Source organism: Salvelinus fontinalis, chromosome 8, assembly GCF_029448725.1.
Source record: "Salvelinus fontinalis isolate EN_2023a chromosome 8, ASM2944872v1, whole genome shotgun sequence".
Taxonomy (NCBI): Eukaryota; Metazoa; Chordata; class Actinopteri; order Salmoniformes; family Salmonidae; genus Salvelinus; species Salvelinus fontinalis.
Genome location: NC_074672.1, coordinates 18,913,115 through 18,927,147, shown reverse-complemented (window position 1 = coordinate 18,927,147; position 14,033 = coordinate 18,913,115). Strand labels below are relative to the sequence as shown.

General features: G+C 41.2%; 1 pseudogene; it reads left to right on the top strand.

The window, feature by feature from the left end:
* The window catches only part of LOC129860815 (neurofascin-like), a 45,251-nt pseudogene that overhangs the window by 3,131 nt on the left and 28,087 nt on the right, over positions 1 to 14,033 (top strand).

The following is a 14,033-nucleotide window of genomic DNA, read 5'->3' as shown; positions in this document are numbered from 1 at the left end:
TGTGCCAGTGCTGACTGTTGAGTGGGACAGAAATGAAATATTGCTGTTTGGAAACTAAATATTATTTCATTTTATTTGGTTGCTTTGTGCTGGAAAATATTGTCTTAGAAAACAATTGGTCCTATAAATTTCACAATATTTTATTTTATTTCATGAAACTGTTGAAATGCTTAATCGGTCACTTATAAAACAGTTTATAGATAAGGGCATCTAGCAGTTCAACAGGATCTCTGGAGGCCATTCACTGTAGAGATGAGGACGCTGGTCAGATCAACTCTATTACTGCTGTTATGGCAACGGCTGACTGCCATCGATGTCCCACTGGAAAGTAAGTCAACACAACCTATTGTGGCCCTGCTAGATGGTGATATACAGTAACAGTGTACAGTGCTGTATATTTAAGCAATAACGCACGAGGGGGTGTGGTATATGGCCAATGTCAATTAGAAACTGGGTGATTTGAGCCCTGAATGATGATTGGCTGAAAGCCGTGGTACTGTATATCAGACCGTATACCACGGGTATGACAAAAAATGACTATTTACTGTTTTCATTATGTTGGTATCTAGTTTATAATAGTAATAAGGCACCTCAGGGGTTTGTGGTATGTGGCCAATATACCATGGCTAAGGGCTGTGTCCAGGCACTCTGCGTTGCGTCGTGCTAAGAACAGCCCTTAGAAGTGGTTTGTTGTCCATATACAGTGCATTCGGAAAGTATTCAAACCCCTTGAATTTTTTCACATTTTATTACGTTACAGCCTTATTCTAAAAGGTATTACATAAAAACAATCCTCATCAATCTACACACAATACCCCAAAATGACAACGCGAAAACAGGATTTTAGATTTTTTTTGCAAAACTTATTTACATAAATATTCAGACTTGAAATTATATACCTCCCGGTTGGCGCAGTGGTCTAGGGCACTGCATCGCAGTGCTAGCTGCGCCACCAGAGTCTCTGGGTTCGTGCCCAGGCTGGGCTGAGTTCGCGCCCAGTCTCTGTCGCAGCCGGCCGCAACCGGGAGGTCCGTGGGGCGACGCACAATTGGCATAGCGTTGTCCGGGTTTGGCCGGTAGGGATAACCTTGTCTCAGTATGTAAAAATGTAATAAAATGTATGCACTCTACTGTAAGTCGCTCTGGATGAGAGCGTCTGCTAAATGACTAAAATGTAAATGAAATTGAGCTCCGGTGCATCCAGTTTCCATTGACCATCATTGAGATTGTCATGGAAATTCTACACAGGGACACTCAAAGTCAATCTTAAATGAATCATTGTTTATTAACAGCATGCTGGAGAGGTCAGAGTCAAACTTAAATGCATTAAGTACCGGTCTGAAGTGAGCTCCACCGGGGTAGTCCCGTTAGTTCTCTTATACTGTATACTGTTTACACAGACAAGTTATATTTGCATGATTTACCTTATTCATCATTCATAAATAATGAATCATTAACGTCTGGTTCATGCATGTGACAGACCAATACCTCACGAGGCTTCTTCTCTCCAAGCTGAGACCTTGAAACTGAGATATCCTTTTCGTTCTCAGAACAAGGTCCTGGGCATTCTGCCAAATTGCTCACTGATAGTGAGGATTCCTCCCAGGCACGCTCAATCAGTCACTTGCATGAACATAGAAATTGGTTATTAGAAAAGCACAAACATAGAATCTTCCATCACCAGATGTTTCTAAAACTTGATTGGAGTCCACCTGTGGTAAATTAAATTGATTGGACATGATTTGGAAAGGCACACACCTGTCTATATAAGGTCCCATAGTTGACAGTGCATGTCAGAGCAAAAACAAAGCCATGAGGTCGAAGGAATTGTCCTTAGGGCTCGAAGACAGGATTGTGTCGAGGCACAGATCTGGGGAAAGGTACCAAACATTTATGCGGCATTGGAGGTCCCCAAGAAAACAGTGGCCTCCATCATTCTTAAATGAAAGAAATTTGGAGCCACCAAGACCCGTCTTAGAGGTGGCCGCCTGGCCAAACTGAGCAATCGGGAAAGAAGGGCCTTGGCCAGGGAGGTGACCAAGAACCCGATGGTCACTCTGACAGAGCTCCAGAAATCCTTTATGGAGATGGGAGAACCTTCCAGATGGGCAACCATCTCTGCAGCACTCCACCAATCAGGCCTTTATGATAGAGCGGACAGACGGAAGCCACTCCCCAGTAAAATGCGCATGACAGCCCGCTTGGAATTTGCCAAAGGCACCTAAAGGACTCTCAGACCATGAGAAACAAGATGCTCTGGTCTGTTAAAACCAAGATTGAACTCTTTGGCCTGATTGCCAAGCATCACGTCTGGAGGAAACCTGGCGCCATCCCTACTGTGAAGCATGGTGGTGGCAACATCATGCTGTGGGAATGTTTTTCAGCGGCAGGGACAGGGAGACTAGTCAGGATCGAGGGAAAGATGAACAGAGCAAAGTACAGAGAGATCCTTGATGAAAACCTGCTCCAGAGCGCTCAGGAACTCAGACTGGGGCGAAGGTTCACCTTCCAACAGGACAACGACTCTAAGCACATAGCCAAGACAACTCATGAATGGCTTCGGGACAAGTCTCTGAATGTCCTTGAGTGGCCCAGCCAGAGCCCGGACTTGAACCCGATCGAGCATCTCTGGAGAGACCTGAAAATAGCTGTGCAGCGACACTCCCCATCCAACCTGACAGAGTTTGATAAGATCTGCAGAGAAGAATGGGAGAAACTCCCCAAAAACAGGTGTGCCAAGCTTGTAGCATCATACCCAAGAAGACTCAAGGCTGTAATCGTTGCCAAAGGTGCTTCAACAAAGTACTGAGTAATGGGTCTAAATACTTATGTAAATGTGAAAATTTCACTTTTTTAATGAATTTGCAAATATTTCTAAAAACCTGTTTTGTTTTGTCATTATTGGGTATTGTGTGTAGATGGATAAGGAAAAAACAATTGAATCCATTTTAAAATAAGGCTGTAACGTAACAAAATCAAAAAAGTCAAGGGGGTCTGAATACTTTCCGATTGCACTGTACCAAACCACCTCATGCCTTATTGCTTAAATACAGTATCTCAATTAATGTACAATCCTAATCAGGTCTTTAATTTTGACTTTTCCACCTACAGTCAGACAGCCCCCCACCATTATAAAACAGTCGTTGAAGGAACATGTCGTGGATCCCAGAGAGAACATGGTTGTGGAGTGTGAAGCCAAAGGCACCCCCCACCCAATGTAAGAACTGACACATCCAAAACACTTTCTTTATAGGTCAAAACCATGTACAATTTGTGAGCAGCTGTAGCAGAACACTTTTAATTACCTGATCCAAAAGACTTGCCTTTATCCCTAAGTTTCTCATGGAGGCGTAATGGGAAGTACTTCAACGTGGCAAAGGACCCTCAGGCCTCAATGAGGAGACGTTCGGGGACGCTGGACATCTATGCCTGGACTGACCCAGGGGCCTATGAAGGGGCGTACCAGTGTGTTGCCACCAACGAGTATGGCACTGCATACTTACACAAGATCAACCTACACATCTCTAGTAAGCTGCCCTCCATTCAGGCTTTTGAATCCATTGTCACAGAGTACATTAGAAAAGCCAGTGCCTCAAACCGTTATAATGCTAAACATTTGTGGCAGAACCAAGCAAAGCCTAAAGGGACAAATCACTCAAGTCCAATTCTGTCAGCCGTTTTCAGACCTCAAAAATTGTTCTAACGTTAAGATAAGTCCATGCCCCAGCAAGATTCTGCTCCCTGTGTTAAACGTATGTTACATCATCCTCTTAACCCAATATAAAAAAAAATCCCCATGTCAGAAGCCACTCTGTGGCCCAGAGAGGTGTTGGAGCCAGTAACAGTACGTGTTGGTCTCCCTCTGCTCCTGGACTGCAGCCCTCCTTCAGGCCCTCCCAAACCTGAGATCTACTGGATGGGCAAGTGTGAGTAGGTCTACCTCCTTTTCTCAACTCAGTAGTACATTGTGTCTAGGATTTTTGTTTATTTAACTAGGCAAGTCAGTTAATAACAAATTCTTATTTACAATGACGGCCTAGGAACAGTGGGTTAACTGCCTTGTTCAGAGGCAGAACAACACATTTTTACCATGTCAGCTCGGGGATTCAATCTAGCAACCTTTCGGTTACTGGCCCAACACTCTAACCACTAGGCTACCTGCCACCCCAGGAATGAAATGTTATATTTTATAACTAATGACAACCACCTGTCTCTCTTTCTGAACTGATTAGCTTCTTTCTTTAAACTTATTTTTGTATTCTGATACTTATCCCAAACATATTGACTCAAGATGACCTTACCAGGAAATGCATACATAACTTAATATTCAATTTCAGGTTCATCTGGTAGACCCCCAGTCATGCTACGTATCAAACAGGACCGTAGAGTGTCTATGGGGGTGAATGGAGATCTCTACTTCTCTCATGTCTATGTCAATGACTCTGCCACCGACTACTGCTGCAATGCACGCTTCCCCTACAAAAATATTATCCAGCAGAAGATGCCTATTACCGTCAGAGTCCTTACAAGTTAGTATTGGTTATTGCATAACATGCATCAACAGTATGTGACACAAGGGTCCCACCATTTTATTTACTACCACGTACTAGCTTACCTACCTCATTAAACAGTTGCTCCTCCCCCTTTGGCTCACTGCTATATGATTTAAGTTGTATTGTTCCGCATACTTACAGATTCCACATTGTTTATTTCAGACTATCACCTAAAATTATTTACCGTTCTCCTCTGATCTAACTGCTCTGCTTTTGTTGTTAATTTTTTTAAATATATATATACAATCAGAAATGAACAATCTCCTCATCTTAACACGATATAACATTCTAGAGCATTCTTCTATTACATTGACATGTCTTGAAATAAAGATCAGACAGTATTGTGGAGGGAAAATAGCAAAAACATTGCATTTGCTCCCAGTGTGATCCTAATAGTCAATCCACAGCAGTAGTCCCTGCTGTCATGATATTTGACAGTGGGAAAAGTCTTCACTCCTGGATAATTAAATCATCAGGTGTGTTCCCTCAGTGCGCATGGTGTCTGAGGCCGCCCCCAACTTCTTGTCTCCGGCCGGAAGGTCCAGCTCCCAGACTGTCCTGCAGGGGGAGAAGCTGCTCTTCGAGTGCATCACTGCTGGAGTGTGAGTGATCCTCTCAATCACAAACATGAATGTTCATCGAGTGTTTATCAAATGTTACCATTGGGGTTAGTCATTGTATTACTGTTACCCAGTGTACTGTATGTGAATGTAGTGTCAGGTTTCAAATTAAACTAGATGGTCATTTTACATGAAGTAAAATTGTGTTTCTTGCTTTGGCTCTTTAAAAGTATTTTTGTGGTATTGGAAAAAGTGTTCTGATTTCAGATTTAAATAGCAGAGAAGTAGACAAAGATTTCATACTCTCTAACTTTTTGACTAAATGGTTTGGAAAGTGATCAAAGTAGCTGATTTTGTGTCAGAAAGTTACCTTGTTTACAGTGAATAGAATAGAATGTTGGAAGTCATGATGTCACAATGAGCCCTTTAGAATGTTGAGGAAATCCAATGAAAGTGTATGGAGGACAAAAAAAGACAAAACGTTTTATAGTTTAAAAATTATAAAAGATATCAAAAGGTTGTATGGAAGCAAACTATTCCAAACCTGTCTACACATTTGAAAGTGAATGGCGTTTCTAGCTTAAATGGTTTAAGAGGAGTAGCATTCCAAAGAATAATAATAAAAGTCTGAAATAATTTGGACAATATTTAGTGTGTCTGCTTTCACAAGCCACAGTAATAAATCGCTTTATGAAATTTGTAGCTTCGCCACTATGTATGTTTTTTTGCTCAGGCTGTTAACTTTTATAAGAACCCTCGAAAATCACCCTGAATTGACCTATTTCTTTTTACCATATTTGACCATAGTCCAACCCCTGTCATCACATGGACCAAAGATGGAGATGAACTGGACACAACCAACATTAAGGTGAAGAACTACAACAAGTTGTTGCAGATCCCCAAGGCCTCGTTTGAGGACGCTGGTGAATACACCTGCACAGCTACTAACAAGATTGGATACCTGGAACACACCATTGCTGTCCAGATCAAAGGTCAGACAACATCTTCATACCTACAGTGCCCTCCACTATTGGCGCTCTTGGTATGAGCAAAATGGGCTGTGAAAAAAATGTCTTTGTTGTTTATCCTCTTGGATAATGTTCACAAAAATCAACATTTTAATTGAAGTAAAATTTTTGAAAAAAATGTATGTGAAATAAATATTTTTCTCCGAATCATGTGTGCCAGAATTATTGGCACCCCTAGAAATTCTTATGAGTAAAATCGGACAAAAATATATTCCCATTCATATTTTCCGTTTTTATGTTCACCTGAGTGATTAGGAACACTTAAGTGGTAAGCCATGACTTCCTGTTTCACTCAGGTATAAATATGTGGTAACCAGTGGTAATTTTAGCATGTAAATCTTGGTGGGGCAAAATAAATAATAAAGTGGGATGTACGCCAGCAAAGCCACAACACTAAACAATACATTAATAGCACTATAACGGTGACAAACAGTGCCCACAAACTGTTAGGGCCTACATAAAGCTGTCCCAACATCTTACCACTGCTACACCTGGCTATCAGCAGAGCCTTGTCTGGCAGCGAAACAGTTCATTCATCTTCATTTACTGCCTTTTAAAAAAACATAGCTGATATGGCTGACTTGTTTAAACAAATGTGGTTTCTAATGACCATTGAGATTTACAAACTATGGCATAAGGGGATGACAAGCGGATAAGAGGCAATCGGTAATTTCGATTAAGACATTAATGAGCGAGCTAGGACGGACGTAGTCAATATAACTATTTGTTTAGCACTTTTGAAATGTACAGTGACAGAATTCAGAACATGGACTGTTCTTATAGTATTCTCCCTGTTCACCAAGTCAGAACCGTAGGATAAATTAAGGGGAAATATAAGTAGACAATGAAAGCTCTTACAAAATTAAATGATTACATTACCAGCTGTCAGAGCAGCTCACAGATCACTGCACCTGTACATAGCTCATCTGTAAATAGCCCATCCAATCTACCTCATCCCCATACTGTATTTATTCATTTATCTTGCTCCTTTGCACCCCAGTATCTCTACTTGCACATTCATCTTCTGCACATTCTACCATTCCAGTGTTTAATTGCTATATTGTAATTACTTTGCCACCACGGCCTATTTATTGCCTTACCTCTCTTATCCTACCTCATTTGCACATGCTGTATATAGATTTTTCTACTGTATTATTGATTGTATGTTTGTTTGTTCCATGTGTAACTCTGTGCTGTTGTATGTGTCGAACTGCTTTGCTTTATCTTGGCCAGGTCGCAGTTGCAAATGAGAACTTGTTCTCAGCCAGCCTACCTGGTTAAATAAAGGTGAAAAATAAATAAATAAACATTCCTCTAAAACAGGTTATAGACCAAATGATGTGCACCACCAAGTCAGAACATTAGGCTAATTAAGAGGGGTAAATAGACTAAATTATTAGGGTGCGGCACATGGGCTACTAACATCTTACTACACAACATACACTTAGTATTACTTTCATGGCTACAGTATACATATCTCCCTGGCATATTACATAATTTATGCAGCAGCATACAAGACATTTTCTTACTTGTTGTGCTGTGCTCACTTGACCAGGAAGTGGCACGGCGATCCTTCATGGGCAAATTTAGTCATCAAAGTCTGGCATTCTCTGGATTTATGGTGCTTTCAAGACAACTGGGAACTCTGAAAAAACAAGGTAAAATGACAGTTCAAAACGTATTTCGCAGTCGGAGCTCGTTTTTTTCCGGAATTACTCGTTGTCTTGAACTCACTGAAGTCAAGTTTTTGCAGTTCCGATTTAACAGTTGTTTTGAGTGTTGCACAAATCATGCTTCATTGACACCATGGCCAATGTTGAATGTTTATAATTTTAAACTTGGAAAAGAGACTCTTAATCCCAGATTTGGGACCACACAACCACTCCACTGAATAGCAGGCTAGTGATTGCTTTGCAATGCTTGCAGTTAGCCATTGTCACTGATTCCTTCCAAACCACTCATTGTTGAATTTGCGATTTCCAACTTGTTGTGTAATGTTTATGTCCAATGGCCGATGAGCACCGATACCTTTTATCTATAATTTCTCTTCATAATTTCTCTTCATATGACAAGGATTAAAAAGGATTTGCCAGCAGATTGTTGACTTGATTCATGATGATGACTGCTAGCTAACACTTTGAAAGTATGATGTTGACATGATCAGTCCAATCAAAGCTACTGTAGATATAACATGATTTGATGTCATTTTATCTGTGGCCAATGACCTTGAGCCTTGTTGGATGGTCACTTCTAATGTAACTCTATGGCAGCACCAAAGGGGCTTGAATTTTTGAGGTCTACCCTAAGACTTGGTGGTGACTTACTGTCCCCACGAGTAACAGAACACTGAGCTAATCATGGTGCAACTAGAGAACATTACCAACCCCTACGCTTCGTATTTTCCGCTGGCTGCCCCACCCCCACAGAAAGCACTGAGCTAGGCTGAAACACCTGCATTTTGGAAGCCAAAAAGATCATCAAGGACAACAACCACCCGAGCAACTGCCTGTTCACCCCACTACTATACAGAAGGCGAGGTCAGTATAGGTGCATCAAAGCAGGGACCGAGAGACTGAAAAACAGCTCAAGGCCATCAGACTCCTAAACAGCCATCACTAACTCAGAGAGGCTGCTGCCTACATAGACTCACTAGTCACTTTAATAATGTTTCATATCTTACATTACTCATCTCATATGTACATACTGCATCTTATACCATCTATTGCATCTTGCCTATGACGCTCGGCCATCACTCATCCATATACAGTATATGTACATATTCTTATTCCATCCCTTTAGATTTTTGTGTATTAGGTATTTGTTGGGGAATTGTTAGATTACTTGTTAGATATTATGGCACTGTCGGAACTAGAAGCACAAGCATTTCGCTATACTCACATTAACATCTGCTAACCATGTGTATGTGACCAATACCTGCCCTGAATGACGGGTCGCCACTGGAGGTGACACATAGGCCAAGTTCCCATAGTCATCTATCATTATGGGAAAGACCCGAAAATACATTAATGATGTGCGACAAAAAGGTTGTTGACCTGCACAAATCAGAAAATTGCTATAAGAAAATAGCTCAATGGTCGAAAATGCCCATTTCTACTATCAGGGCAATAATTAAGAAGTTTAAAGCAACTGGAGATGTTAACAATTGGCCTGGAAGAGGATGTGTGCCTATATTAACCCCACACACAGTGAGGAGGATGGTTTGAGTGTCCAAAAAATCTCCAAGAACCACAGCTGGAGAATTGAAGACGTTAGTTGGGTCTTGGTCAGAAAGTCTCCAAGATTACGATCAGACACCACCTACATAATCGCAAGTTGTTTGGGAGGGTTGCCATAAAAAAGCCTTTGCTGTCGTCAAACAACAAACTCAAGCGCCTACAGTTTGCCAAACGTTAGTGGAACTTTCAAAGGGACCGGGTTCTATGGTCAGATGAGACCAAAATATAGCTTTTGGAAACAAACACCAGAGGTGGGTTTGGCGTAGACAGAAAGATAGCAATGCAGAAAAGTACCTCATCCCCACTGTGATCTTTGATGTTGTGGGGCTGTTTTTCTTCCAAAGGCCCTGGGCAACTTGTTAGGATACATTGTATCATGGACTCCATCAAGTACCAGCAGATATTAAATCAAAGCCTGACTGTCTCTGCTAGGAAGCTGAAACTGGGCTGTGGTTGGATCTTCCAGCAGGACAATGATCCAAAGCACACCTCAAAATCAATACAAAAATGGTTCACTGACCACAGAATCAAGGTTTTGCCATGGCCATCCCAGTCCCCTGACCTAAACCCCATAGAAAACCTGTGGGATGAGCTGAAGAGGAGAGTCCACAAGCGTGGACCTCGGAATCTGAAGGATCTGGAGAGATTCTTTATGGAGGAATGGTCTCAGATCCCTTGCCATGTGTTCTCCAACCTCATTACTGATTATAGGAGAAGACTCAGAGATGTTATCTTGGCAAAGAGAGGTTGCACAAAGTATTGAATGAAGGGGTGCCATTAATTATGGTACACTTATATTTGAGAAAAATATTTTTGGGATGATAAGAATAAACATTTTCTTTCAATTATTTTACTTCAATTAAAGTTTAGATATTTGTGAATATTTTGAATGAAAGACAAAGAGCATGAACAATGAAGAAAGAATATTCACAGCCAGTTTTGCTCAAGTAAGGGTGCCTATATTAGTGGAGGGCACTGTATTCTCCATCACACCAACACACAGATACAGGGATATTTTTACGATATTCACTGTCACGTTCCTGACCTTATTTCCCTTGTTTTGTATTTATTTAGTATGGTCAGGGCGTGAGTTGGGGTGGGCAGTCTATGTTATTTGTTTCTATGTTTAGGTTTGTTCGTTTGGCCTAATATGGTTCTCAATCAGAGGCAGGTGTTTGTCATTGTCTCTGATTGGGAACCATATTAAGGTAGGCTGTTTTCACTGTTTGTTTGTGGGTGATTGTTGCCGTGTCTGTGTTTGTTCGCCACACGGTACTGTTTTCGTTCGTTTGTTCACGTCGTTTATTGTTTTGTATTTTGTCAAGTGTTTTTTCGTCTTCGTTGCTATAATTAAAATATGTATTCAAACCACGCTGCGCTTTGGTCTGATCCTTGCTCCTCCTCAGACTAGGAGGAAGACGAGCGTTACATTAACTCTCCCATTGATCTTTCACATAATCTTTACATTTCACTAGGCAGGCCCAGTCTTATTCAGCCAAAGCAATGTAGCAAAACAAATATTTGCAACGTGTTATGGAAACGGCAGATATTGGAGACATTTTATAAAGATCTAAAACAGTTCAGTTCAATAGGGATGGATTTTTCTTTTGTCAAACTTTCTTTAGTGCGACAAATGATGATGGAAACTGTGTTTAAAAAAAAAATGGTTGCCGAATCATTTTGAAGATACGCGTGGCACGTGATGTCTCTGCCGAGTCCCCAACAACCAGATGTTCCGGTTTTCAGGGGAAAGGGAAAGAGATCATGTGACACGACATCTTCTTTCGGACGTTAACATAGTGACACTCTATCTTAACTCCTCCTCTACTTTTACTGGATTGGTTGAATAGTGCAGAGGAGAACCTCTGCCGACAGTTTTTTATTCTTCTTGTCAAGACCAGTATGTAAGGGATGTAGTTTCAGGCATTTCTTTTGTGCCTGCTATGTTAGGTTAGTGAAATGGAAAAGCACCCAAGGCGGCAATTGACACATCTATTTTCTATGCAAACTTTCTAAATATTGACAAAAAAATCACTGGACAAGTTAATGGAAACATAGCTACTGTTTGATTTACAATGGGAGGAAATAGCTCATTTGGTAACACTTTCTATGAACCACTCATATAGCAAATATTCACTGATGTAGCTTAGATTTATTTTATTTTCTAAAATGCTGACCTGAGCTGTGTATTTAACAGCGGCTCCATTCTGGTTGGAGAAACCCGGTAACCTAGTTCTGGCCCCAGAGGAGAATGCACGTTTAGTGTGCCGCTCTGATAGCATCCCTCGGGCCAGTATCAGCTGGTTTATCAACGGAGATTCAATCGAAGATAAGCACAGCCACCTACCCTAAGAATCCAAGTGCACTGTTGCAAATGACTGCAGGAGATTACACTCAATTGCTCAATTACACGTTTTATGTATAAAATCCTCTGTTTTTGTCACTTAACTGAAAAGACTGTATAGTAAAGTAACAAACTGTTCTATAACTGCAAGGACACAGTATTTTACTTACTTACTGTACTATATACTTGTTCCAGATGCCACTCTGGTCCCAAACAGGCAGGTGTCAGGTGATACAATTACCTTCCACTCAGTCACTGTGGCGAACACTGGTGTTTACCAATGCAATGCCTCCAACCAGTATGGCTACCTGTTTGCCAATGCCTACATCAGTGTACTGCGTAAGATACCATATTCATTTGCAGAAAATAACCATAATCCTCTCTGTTTATTGAAATACGTATAAACGTTAACAGAAATTACAGTAGATCATCATGGAAGCATTGGTACGGTCATATGTTCTGTTTCTGTAGATGCAACACCACGTATCCTCAGGCCCAGGACTGCCCTGGTGAAGGTCATTGAGGGCAGCCGCGCCTGGCTAGACTGACGCTATTTTGGCTCGCCCGTGCCCGATCTGCGCTGGTGAGAACATGTTTATGATGCTCTTCTCTCAGGTGTGTGTGTGCATGCATGTGTGTAACTGCCTACCTCTTTTTGCACAGGTCTTAGTATGGACTTGGAAATCTAGAGGGAAATCGCTTTAAAGTACACAGCAACGGGACCCTGCAGATCAGAGGCACCCGTATGGACGACCAGGGGACATACCTGTGTATTGTCAGCAACGTCGCCGGACGAGACGAAAACCAGGTCAAATTAGAGGTCAAAGGTGAATACCCAATAATAGCCTAACTGTACCGCTTTTTCACGTGGTTCAATCTACACTGTACATTGCAGGTGTTCTCATGATCCGTATCCTCTGTTTCTCCAGAGTCCACCAAAATCCTCAAACGGCCAGATAATATGAGAGTCCTCTGGGGGACTGATGTCCGGTTGGAGTGTAAGGCCGAACAGGACCCCACAGTCACCGTCACCACCACCTGGATGAAGAACAAACAGTTCCTCATCATAGGCTGGAGGTGGGCCTGAATATGACTACTCGTCCTTGTAACCATTGAAACCATAGGGTTTCTGTTGCCACCCTAACGTCCTAGTTATGGTTATAGCTAACTTCAAACTAACAGAGTTTTCATCTATATATGAGTATAACTAAAGGCTAAATGGTGAATTGTTCAACTGAATTTGTCAAGATGACTTCCTAATGTCATCAGCATTGTGTCCACAGGCTGTCACTGGATGATTCAACTCTGGTCATCACAAACGTCAACAGACGAGACGAAGGCAACTATACCTGCATCATCAAGACTGAGATAGACAAGACCACTGTCTCCGCCGGCCTGGTGGTGATGGGTAGGACTCTAACGTGACGCTTAGTAAACATACAGTGCTTTCAGAAACGATTCATATCCCTTGACTTATTCCACGTTTTGTTGTTTTACAGCCTGATTTCGAAATGTATTGCATTAAATACAAATCTCACTCAAATATACACACAATGCCCTATAATGGCAAAGTGAAACATGTTTTTAGAAATGTTTGCAAATGTATTGAAAATGAAATAGAGAAATATACATTTACATAAGTATTCACACCTCTGAGTCAATGCATGTTAGACTCACCATTGGCAGCGATTTAAAGCTGTGAGTCTGTCTGGGTAAGTCTCTAAGAGCTTTGCACACCTGGATTGAACAGAATTCTTAAAGCTCTGTCAAGTTGTTTGTTGATCATTGCAAGACAGCCATCTTGCCATACATTTTCAAGACAATTTAAGTCAAAACTGTAACTATGTCACTCAGGAACATTCAATGTCGTCTTGGTAAGCAACTCCAGTGTAGATTTGGCCTTGTGTTTTAGGTTATTGTCCTGCTGAAAGGTGAATTAATCTCCCAGTGTCTGGTGGAAAGCAGGCTGAACTAGGTTTGCCTCTAGGATTTTGACTATGCCTAGCTCCATTCTGTAAAAGTTTTTTATCCTGAAAAACTCCCCAGTCTTTATTAATTAAAAGCATACCAATAACCTGATGCAGCTGCCACTATGCTCGAAAATATGGAGAGTGATACTCAGTAATTTGTTGTATTGGATTAGACTCAAACAAAACACTTTGTAGTATTCATTTGTGACTTGCTGCAAACAAGATGCATGTTTTGGAAAAAAATTATTCTGTAAAGGCTTCCTTCTTTTCACTCTGTCAATCAGGTTAGTATTGTGGAGTAACTACAATGTTGTTGATCCATCCTCAGTTTCCTCCTATCAC